We start from the raw sequence: 6,551 nt of genomic DNA, 5'->3' as shown, positions 1-6,551 counted from the left end.
ATGTAACAACACAAGAGCAGCTACTCAAGCCAAGGCTCCTCGAAAACACGCGGGAAGGTGAGAACACTGTACAGACGCGCTTTCCTTGGCCAAAAGGGGGCACGGAAATAAGTAAGTTATCAATATAAAACAGTAGGTTATCAACTACTTTATTAAATATTGTGCTTTTTGTAATTGAACATGTTTTACCCATAAAATGGTTTTATATAACAATTTGTGCAAGAGATTGTGAGAAAATTGTCCACTACATTAGTATTAAATATCAATGCCCCGTGCTTTTGGACTGAAGAGGGATAATATAGGCCCAAAGAAGCATACCCTTTTGTTGAGTTGTGTTACGATGGTGTTGAGTCGGACTATTTCTGAGACTCTGAGCCTGAGATCCATGTAAATCTAAAATTGTGACCCATAGGATCAAAGTTAGCTAAAGATCGTAGAAAGTTTTTGGATTTACCATGTTTACTAACTAAAGGCATTAATACAAGTACAATTAGATCGGAGTAGCCATGAAATCACATTACACTTAGAAAAAGGAGAATAATTTATTTGATTTGGAAAACTTTCATTTTACTCTTACATTATGCATTTATTATAGTCTTATAAAGACTTTATATTGCGTACTGTATACAGTAATATATACTCCGTACTTTGGTAGGTTCTAGACTACGCCATTAATACAAGTACAATTAGATCGGTCAAAACTGTCCCGATCCAAATAATTCAGCCCGTACCTGAATTAGGACACGAATATGACATAGCCTTATTCAACTTGTCTCGAATGTTTATTATCGCATTATGGTCATTACATCCCAATAAACTTTATAAACAACCCCGAAAATGACCATAATCCGGAATGACCTAACTCGACCCGAATTCTTGCAATATCGAACAAATTAAATCAACCTAAACCCAACTTAATTTATCTGTTTGCCAGGTCTAACCGTCTAAGTACAATGAACAACATTACTACACTAGTGCAATGAACATGCTCTCTCTAGGAGGATTATTCCCGTCTTTGCGAAGATAAGAGAATGTTTAGTTATGGGAATATAGGATTTCGTGAGATACTTCCGATCAAATATTTTTCTTTTTTTTTGAGGGAAGATCAAATATTTTTCTTGATGTTTGTTTCTAGACCCTTCTAAATGTGAGAACTTTGGAAATTCACTCTCTAATGAACAGTAGAGCAGTAACAACCGTGCGAGCCATGTGATGCCCAGTGTTCTTCTCTTTTTCTACTTCTTCCACTGTTTCACTCTCTATTCATTTCTCTATGCTGATCGTCTCTCTCCCTCTCCTTCTTCTACTACTGATTCTCCATCTCCACCTCTCTTCATTTCTTATTTCTTCATTTCTAATCTGCATCATCAACTATGTAGTCGCCTTAATTTCAACTTCCACCATTGCTTATCGATTGATTTGAAGGTTGGTTCACTTTCTTCTTCTTCTTCTTCTGGAAATATTATTGTCTAAATCGCTCCTCATAATAGCCTAACCTAATTTTTTACTCCTTTTTGCAATTAATCATTCAATTTCCGTATGAACTTTAAAGAGGTTGTATATCTGTTATTGTATTTTTTTTTTGTTATTTATTTATTTATTCATTTTAGATTGATTCATTTATTCATTTTAGATTTATTTCTGCATCTTTTTTATTCTTTTTTTTAACTCATTTTTGATTGAATCATTTATTCATTTTAGATTTGGATTGATTTTGTTAACTAGGTTAAAATTTAATTGAGTTGTCCGATTACATTGCTTATGAGTGAGTTTTTGTGGGTATTGTTGCCGGTTCTAAGGGCGACGAAGATTGGCCTCCTATCTCATAAATAGTTACGATTACTTCTTTAAAAATGCAAACACGATATTTCTCTAATTATTGCTTATGTTTTGTTGTTATAATAGTTACAACCAACCTTGTTGCCAGGAGCATGATGGCAAGCTAAGGATGATTAAATTAGCTACCCAAACACGCAGAGTATCGACATGACCTGACGTTTGCGATGCCAGTGGTGATGTGACGGTGAGGATGTCAGGAGACACGGCGATGGTCAGTAATTTGTTTATTTGCTTTGGATTGCGTGTCTTTGAGAAGTCTTCTTAGGTAGATGTTGGTAAGTGTCAAATTAGAGCGTACCTTGGGGATGGCCATGATGCTTATTTTCTTTCTTAAAGCATGATCCATAAGCAATTTTCGGCTGTTATTAAGGAGTCCGTGCTTTAGTAAATCAATGTCTGAAGATATTGGCTGCTCCATATATTATAGAAACTCAGACTACATCATCACTTTCAAGTTAATGAACCTTCCTTTGCATTTCAGTTAGAATAAGAAACGGTACTTTGAAATACTTTCAAAAAACAATGAGTTGAGAGTAGACATGGCAATTAGCTTAACTTATTTTGGGTACGGGTAGCTCATAGTTGGGTTATAAGGGGTCAACTGGCCAAGTGACTTTGGGTTGTGATTATGAAGGTTTTTGGTTCAAATAAGTTCTTTCATGTGTTGTCAGGTTGGGTCAGTTTAGGTTTGGATAATTTCGCTTCAAACTATACTTTCGGGGTCCAGGGAAGGTTTAGGTCGGGTCAAATTAGATTAATTCACTATTGCAACCTTGGCTCAAGAGCAAGGAGGATACGAAGAAAATAGTTTCTGACGAAGAGAGTAACAAACCAATAGTTTCTGAGAGAGTAACACTCAACTGTGAAGTTTAATCAAGGGTTTAATTTTGAATTTAACGGTGGAGGTGGAGGAAAAGATTATGGGACAACTGCAAGAGTGTTGGGTAATCTTTCATTAGCTGTGGGATTAACTTATTTTTCTTTAAGCGGTCAACCCGGTTGGGTTTTATATATTGTTGTATCTCTTTAATTTGGGTTTCTTTTCTTCCTTAATTTATTCCTTTTGTCTTTATCACTTGTCAGTTTGTTACGTTTTTCTTATTTGAGTGTCGCAGTCATTTCTTTTCGTTTCGGTTTATAGAGTTGATCCGGACACTGGGGGTATATATTTTAGCTTTGTTAAATTTCATTTATGCAGCTTAATGAATTTTTGCATTTGTACAAATTTGATTTACTCACTTCTTTGTATATTTAAGAGCCTTGTTTATCATTTAATGTAGATGAGAACTCAAGACTTTAAGAGTGGAGTGGCTCCTTAAGCATTTGGGAACATAAGTGTGGTGGTTAGGGTAACATTTGCTAATTGGAGTCTTAAATGATATTTGTATGTGGTCTGCAGGGTGTGCTGGTTGCCGAGGTGGCCTGGAGGGTTGCTGCACGACAATGCCGGATGGATTGTCGAAATTGTTCCACTGAACGACCTAATCTACAGTTTATGTGGACTATTTCAAGATGTTGCTGCATCTCTTAGGTAAATAGACTCTTTCTTTACGCCCATGGGAATCGTAATTTCATATTCTGCATTGATGTGTTTTTTGTCGAATGGTTGTGCCCTATTAAATTGGCGTGTTTAACACACAAGAATCTCTTAGCTTGCCACTTTTTCCTATTTGGTGAGTTTGTTTCAAAATTGAGATTGTTTATGTTATCTTATTGACAAAATGTAACTTTTGCTTTTGCTATTCTTAATTTATAGTCGGGCTTATGTTCCCTAATTTACATAGTCGGGATTCTGATGTTGTTCCCTTATTTACAAAATGTAACTCTATGTTTTGTTTTTGTTCAGGTTGCTTTCACATTTGTGGTTCTTGCTTATCCGCCACTTGACACCGAGTCTGAGTAACATAGGTTCATGGTCTCGCGGGATAGAAGCCTCTATGAAGAAAACAGAGAAAAGTAGTTACATTGAAGATGCAAAACGGCTAAGTGGTGTTTTATTCGAGCTTCCAGTCACTCTACCTTTCTGTGGTCCTTTCTTCATATAACATGAGTTGTCGTCGTTTGTTAGGCTTTTAGTTTGCAACTTTTCTTTTGAAAACAAACCAAATCACCATTTAACTTGGACCCAGTCACCCAACAAATATTGAAACTGAAGTAATAGTCAGAGATTAAATCATGCCTGGAAGAGAGAAATAGAGACGATTTGTGAGTCACCTTCTCCGTGGTTCTCATTTTAGCCATACATCATTCTATTGCTGGTCCTGTCAAATTACACCTATCAAATTAGTGGGGATGAGAGCCTGAAACCCAAAACAAATAGGAAGACAATCCGAATAAGGAATTGACTTCACTTAACGGGTTATTGAACAAATCTGTTGGATTATTATCTTTGATAAATAAGACATGGTTATTAATGAGACGTCCAATACTTTCCCAATTGAAGTAAGTGTATTGATTTTTAAGGAAGTTGAAAAACACCCGTGCTAGATTGTTTTCAACCCTTTTGATGAGAGTAAGACACACGTCTCTCTCTTGAATGGCCTTAATTGTTTTAAAATCGGTGGTTAGATAACTCACTCATGGCTGTAATGATGAGACCGACGACCAAGATGATTAGCATTTAGTTAGTTTCGCTTGGATGGTGTTAATTTGAGTTTTACATACTGAGATGTGACTGATGATTGTTTTTCCCCTGCTTTTAATTGATTATGATTGCTTGTATTAAGGTTCTACTTTATTTGATTATGATTGCTTGTGTTAGGGTATTACTTTATTTCAGAATATTAATGTTCTTTTGCAATTATGGTGTCAGATAACTCACTCCTGGCTAAGTATGAGTATCGATGCGCTGGTGATGCAGTATTTATAATGCATATATGCCTCCAGCTTATGCTTGGTAAAGTCTTGCTTAGCTTGTTCTTATTGTGATTATATTTGATTTGGTGTGTTGAATTTTCTGTTGAGGCAATGTAGCTTAGCCACAGTTTGTAATGCATTCTGGTTATTCATGCTAAAACAAAAGTCTTCTTTTTGAGACAACTGACATCGTCATTGCATATAATTCGAAAGAGGTATATGTATCATATATTTATATGTATGGTTGGAGGGGTAAAGTCACAAGGATAATGAGTTGGATGTGGAGCGAAGGTAACATAGCTACAGTTTGAAATAGGCTTGTATTGAAATAAACTATAAGGATCTTAACCCATGAATTGAAAAGGATTAATATATATGTATTGATCAAATTATTGTTCATTATCTGGCAAATGTTTCTTTCAGCTTGAGGAAGCCAAGGATGTCCAAGATGATACAGATGGCCGTGATGGCTATGGCTTTGATGGGCACCGTCTTCGGATTTGTTGACTACATCTATATTGCATTGCGTAAAGTTGAGGCCTTGCTATTATATATTTGTGTTAAGGTCCTTGCGGTTTCAAAGGTTTAGCTGGCCCATGGTGGGCGTGGTCACTAATCATGAACTGCAAGCTCTAATAATAATAGTGGAGATCGTTATGGTGTCTCAAAACATACTGTATATCGAGGTAATATCTCTTTTCAGCATATTTGTTCAAATTTCAGGTTGGTAGATAAGGATATCTCCCTTGCCCCTATGTTTTTGGGATTATTTAACGCCGCTATTGGTGATGAAAATTTCCTTCGGAATATTTTCTGGTTTTCCCTGTTTCCCAAGTGCTTAACTTTGCATGTATGGAGAGTATGCTAGACGCACCTAGAGAGGGTGGTTAGATAACTTTGTAGGCTGTTTTAAATGTCAGCTAATATGTTCTAACATCCTATGGCTTTGTAGTTTGTTCTTCTCGGAAGTAGTTTATTTGTCACTTGTCACCAATTTTCATTCCCACAAGGGAAAAGAACCACAAATTAATGGCTTTTTCAGTTTCCATTATAATTATTTGAACCTTGATGGAATGATCTAAAACGTGAATATGGCTGCTTGTTCATGTCGTCAACCCAAAGTGTAGCTTCTGAAGTCTGTATATGTTCTTCATAGCAACTACGTGATTCATGATTTTCCTATTGTGCAACCAGGTCTACGTCAATATAATATACACACGTGGTCGTTCCGGAATAGTTACCTCTAGCATGGCGGAGGTAAACCCCCTAGATAATTCCATTTACATTAAAAGAGTTAATTTAATGATAAATATAGAGTTTTTGGAGTGTCTTAATAATTGCTGTGCTTTTGCTTTTGTCGTCGGCAGGCATTTCAGGTTCACCGAGCTTTATCAGCTGGAGTTGGAGTCTTCTCAAGTTTTCAGCTAATTAACATTTGTGCTTCGCTGTAAAAAAAAAAAAAAAAAAAATTGTGCTTCTGATTTCTTACGACTTGGCATTGCCCTCTAATTTCTGAATACGATTTCTGGAGTACTTTGTTCCACGGTTGCCTTTACAACTTTGTACTTCTGGTTTCTTACGAGTTACATGTTGAAACTTGAAAGGTTTACAATGAGAGAAGCATTTGTTATTGGTAAGGAACAGATCAGGGCTTGGATGAGGAGCCTAGACAGAGCAACGATATTAGAACATTTCGATTTTCGAGTAAAAAGGTGGTGAACAGAAAAATTGGTCTGATCTCTTGATTAGATTGAGGATTCTGTCACAAACCGTATTTAATTTGTATAACCGTCACAAATTGGTCTGAAATCTTAAATGTTTTAAAATTAGAGGGATGTGGTACTTTGGACTCGGCC

The 6,551-nt window shown here is 36.2% G+C and overlaps 1 long non-coding RNA gene across 6 annotated transcripts; it reads left to right on the top strand.

Moving 5' to 3' along the window:
• Positions 1 to 1,165: 1,165 nt before the first annotated feature.
• Positions 1,166 to 6,336, top strand: LOC141619381 (uncharacterized). 6 transcript variants are annotated; one of them, XR_012531683.1, is made up of 8 exons: positions 1,167 to 1,425; positions 1,906 to 2,050; positions 3,239 to 3,370; positions 3,686 to 4,044; positions 4,303 to 4,735; positions 5,119 to 5,381; positions 5,890 to 5,952; positions 6,063 to 6,336. It is a non-coding gene; the product is annotated as an uncharacterized LOC141619381 (long non-coding RNA). The 6 variants fall into 6 exon arrangements; XR_012531686.1 differs by having other exon boundaries at positions 1,169 to 1,425; positions 4,652 to 4,735; XR_012531687.1 differs by having other exon boundaries at positions 1,170 to 1,425; positions 3,686 to 3,867; positions 4,652 to 4,735.
• The last annotated feature ends 215 nt before the right edge of the window (positions 6,337 to 6,551 follow it).

Source organism: Silene latifolia, chromosome X (genome assembly GCF_048544455.1).
Source record: "Silene latifolia isolate original U9 population chromosome X, ASM4854445v1, whole genome shotgun sequence".
NCBI classification, from domain to species: Eukaryota; Viridiplantae; Streptophyta; class Magnoliopsida; order Caryophyllales; family Caryophyllaceae; genus Silene; species Silene latifolia.
The sequence above is the reverse complement of the archived record's forward strand: the minus strand, read 5'-3'. Positions and strand labels throughout refer to the sequence as shown.